General features: G+C 27.1%; 1 protein-coding gene across 1 annotated transcript in view; it reads right to left on the bottom strand.

Moving 5' to 3' along the window:
* Positions 1-4046, bottom strand: part of LOC107455109 (sulfotransferase 1B1) — a 5913-nt gene extending 1867 nt beyond the window's left edge. Inside the window, exon 1 of the mRNA XM_016072557.3 lies at positions 3841-4046. The gene's annotated coding sequence lies outside the window, so the exon portion shown is untranslated. The remainder of the gene's footprint in view (positions 1-3840) is intronic.
* Positions 4047-4619: the final 573 nt, after the last annotated feature.

Here is a 4619-nt window from a genome sequence, read left to right as displayed (position 1 = left end):
TCATGACAGCATACACACAGCGCGGAAAGACAAGCTCAGCAAAGCAAAATAGTGGACGGAAGGAGAAGCTGAGTGAAAGAGACCGACTGGTATTGAAGCGGATTGTAATGTCTAAAAAGAAAACAACTGCAGCTAAAGAGCCGCAGAGCTCAATCAGCATCTGGATTCTCCAGTGTCAACAATTACAGTTAGGAGATACCTTCATAAAGAGATTTTGATAACCACCTGTATATATATACGATATATATATATATATATGTAACATAAAAAGCTTCTGTTAATCTTTTTATGCTATCCTAATTAATTATTCTAACCGAAATACTTTCTCACACTTTTAAAAGTCACATCCTGTTCTTAAATCTATTTTTGGCTCAAGTATGCATTTAATTAAAAGCAGGACATTTTCCCCTTTGCTGTCTGTGGGAAACGCTTGATCTATTTCATAAACCAGTAGCAACTACTAAGATTTCCCTCCTTCCCTAAATTAAGAGATTTTACGGTTTTTACTTTACAAGATTTTCCCTAACATATAACCAAGGAACGCAACTTTTCGTGTTCACTTTCTCATGACTGCTCTGTCTAATAATTAATAAATAAATTTTGTACCCTCCTTCCCGGCCTAAGACCTGTTTTAATCCTTCCACTCGGCAACGACGTTATATATATATATAATTAATTAATTTATGAAAACGAAAAGAAACCTTTTGCAAAAAAAGGTTTTTTTTCGGGTACTTTTTTCTCCTATTTATTTTTAAATGGTTTTTGTACTTTTATTTGTAACCAAATAAAATGGTTTTTGTTCTTTTAACACATTTACACTAATAATTTATGATTAGTCGGGTATTAATTTTTATTTTTAATCCTTAGAAGCGCAAAATATTTTAATGAAGGCAGGAAAAACCCTAAGAATCATGGTCATCGTATGCATGTCCATTAGTAGATCTATCCTGCTTTATCTTTAACTTTTAAAAAGTGAAAAGTGGTTGATTAAAAGCAGTGTTGTTTAAGAGTTAAAAACTATCATAATTTTAGTGGTTTACAATGTTGTCAAAAATATGTGGGATTGCTGTTATCCTTGAAAGGGTTAAGTATTAATCGTGCCTCCTTAAAGGGTGAGTTCTTTCTATGATGCTTATGTTGATTCCAAAAATACTCAGGGCAGTGATTACAAAACACTTTTCTGCGAATACTGTTATGAAATTGATGAATCATATAATTTATAGGATTTAGAATAATTTCAGGTATTTTTACTGATTGTACAGGGAGAGGGGCTAAATTTGAATACATGAAAATATAAGAAAATAAAACGAGTACATAAACTTACCATAGCCCTTCTTATGGAATTAATTAAGTTAGGAAATTAGTGTTGTTACATGTTAGTAGTAATTTGAATGACTAAAATAAGATTCATATTTAAAGTGTCCCAATATCCGAATAGACTACCCTTTTATTATCATAGGTATGTGTACATGAGGTATATCATAAATATATATTGGATACATATTAAACATGTATTTTTGGAGTGATTGTAAAAGAACGGAGTCCAAAAATGATAGACCTTAGAAGTTGTAAGTTAATATACGAGGAAGAATTAAAAAAATAATTCTAAGTTGGATAATTTAGGTCAATAATAGACAAATTAAGGTTAATAAGAGTAAATTAAGGATTAAAATAATCTAAAACTATAAATAATATTAACAAAATCCAAATTTTGTTGATAATTGAGAAATCATAAACAATGACAGCTAAAAAGGATTTTAAAAAAAAAACTTAAAGTAATATATCGTTATTTATGAAAAAATTATATCAATAATTGTCAAATTAAGATCCCTTACTTTTCCATATATATATNATATTATATTAAAATATATTAAAATAATATATTTTAATAATATATAAAATAAGTTAATATATATAATAAGTAAAATACATTAAAATAATATTATAATATAAATTAAAAACCGAGAGCTACTAGCGTGAGTGTAAAATAATTAAATGACAGTAAATGAGACGAATACTCTATTAGTAAATAAAATTGATCGACACGAATACGAATTGCAAACTATAAATTATAGAAATAATCGCTTGAGGAACGAAATAGGAAAAGTTCGAGCGATTTTGCAGTTCTATTATCAGCTTACATGCTTAAAAAAATCGTCTATATTGAATCCATGCTTACAATAGTTGTCATAAATTTATTATTTTAAGCCTTACATCTCAGTCTTAAATAATATTTTTTACTTCAATTTAAAGTGATAGTAAAATCCGCGTGTGATTTTTCTTCAAAAGAACATATATAGTTATTGTTAAATTTACTTTGTTATTTAAAAACTGATGCAAACGGCTATTATGTATTTTTAGGTTTCCTTTCAGAAATTAAAGTTAAAAAATATTCACATTATAGGTCTCAAATTAATATTTAAGAGAGGGGAAAATGCTATCTGATGAACTGAAAACGGTAAAACCTGCTTGATTGCCAGAAGAAACAATAAGGGGTTGAAAGGTAATTTTTTAAAACACATCCAAGTTCCCAAATTCAAACTAACTTTCATCCCGTCTTCCTCACTAGTGATTTGATAGCGTTTTGTTTTTCCTCTCATAAATATTAGTTTGTGACCTCCATTGTGCATATTATTTGTCTATATTTTTACAATAATTCTAAAACTATGCATTATGGGCGGTCATTATAAAACACCCTGTATGCACAAAAGAAAATATACATTCAGGCCGTTTTTATTCGCAGAACCAAAAGTTTTTCTTAACTTTTTTGAAATCGAATTTTCAAAGAATACATTATTGATCAAAAAATAAACAATATTGTAGTATAATGATTTCTTTTTTAAAATAAAGCGTAGCATTAACTAAGTATAATATGTCGTTATAAGGAAGATTAAAAAATTAAAATATGAAATCGAATTTTCAAAGAATACATTATTGATCAAAAAATAAAAAATATTGTAGTATTATTGACAATATAAAAACATATCTTTTAGTTCACTTTTATTTTTGTTTCAAAATAAAGCGATGCATTAGCTAAACAAATCATTAAAGGAAAAATTTAATTATGAAGTGTAATTTTCAAGAAATAATTAATTGATTAAAAAATAAACACCATTCTAGCAATTTTGATAATAAAGAAATATATATTTTAAATCTTTTTATATTTTTGTGTTAAAATAAAGCGATTTATTAGCTTATGAAACCATTAAACGATAGATACTTTAAAATATTAAGGCATGGAATTTAAATTTCAAAGAATTGAATTTACAAAAATGAAAACGATTTTTTAGAATTATGGACAAAATAAAAATATATCGTAATTGATAAAAAAAATGATACACTTAGTGGTGCTAACAATATAAAAGTTTATATTTTAATTCCCTCTTTAAAATAAAGCAGTGCATTAGCTAAAAGAAATCATTAAAAAAAAGATTAAAAAGTAAAGCATGAATAGAAACTTTCAAGGAATTCGTAATTGATAAAAATAAACGATATTCTAAGCAGTGTAAAAGGTGGCCAAACTCTATCAATGAAAAAGCTGATTTTATCTCTTAAGAATGGGCGTTGCTTGTGACGCGTAGTATAAAATCGAATTGATAACTCAGAGCTTCAGCTTAGGTGGCCAAACTCTCTCAACGAAAAGATAACAGACTCACGATAGCTGTGAAAGCGGTTTTTTATCTTAAGTTCTCTAAATATGGTTTTTATACTATAGTTTCAGTTTTGAATTATCATTACTCTTTAATGCCGGCGGAAAAGAAATTCTAACGAAAAATGACGGTTTAAAATGCAATAAAAATTAATAATTCTATCTTTAATCAATGGAATATTATTACTCACAGTATATGATGATCTAGAAGGCAGAAGATATAGTAGACAGAAAATATAGTAGACAGAAAATATAGTCACAAGCTATTAGACGAATTAATTTCGAATATACATTTTTGGTAAATGCAGCTCCTATTTATTCGCCACAATTCACGTGAACAACGCACGTAGTTATTTATTTTTTCATGAAAGTTATGTTGATAAAAAATTCCAGAACAAATCGAACTTGGTATTCTAGATTCCCCCTTCCCCCATAGAATCATTTCGAACATAGCATTTTCAATGATAAGGTACAGTTGTTTACCACCTCGTTGGGAAACTTCAGTGCTACCACCCTGGTTTTTCGAGCATTTATTTTGATTAAATCTTCATGTTTACGATAAAGTTAGGCAATACAATGCGTCTCCTTATTCATATCTTACTTAATTTTGGCGAATGTCATGACCCTTGTTCGAGGCTGCATAGTGATAGGAATTTAACTACTATCATTTTAAATTGTGTTTAAATAAATTAAAAACTTTGTCAACAGCTTTAATAGCGTAAATGAAACTATTATTTTTATTCGAATTGAGAATTTAAAATCAATTAAAATTTTTATCAATAATATTACATTTATTTCATTCATATATTCTAATCAATTGAAATTATAAAAATAAATTAAAATAATTTTTAACTGTGCTTAAAACACACAATGGAAAAAATTTTAATAAGTAAAAAAAAATAAATTAAAAAAAATATGCAAGTTATTGGGTAGACTTTATCTACATTAAATAATTATGTCTAATTATCTA

Source organism: Parasteatoda tepidariorum, chromosome 1 (genome assembly GCF_043381705.1).
Source record: "Parasteatoda tepidariorum isolate YZ-2023 chromosome 1, CAS_Ptep_4.0, whole genome shotgun sequence".
Classification (NCBI taxonomy): Eukaryota; Metazoa; Arthropoda; class Arachnida; order Araneae; family Theridiidae; genus Parasteatoda; species Parasteatoda tepidariorum.
Note: the sequence above shows the minus strand (reverse complement) of the source record. Positions and strands in the feature narration are given on the sequence as shown.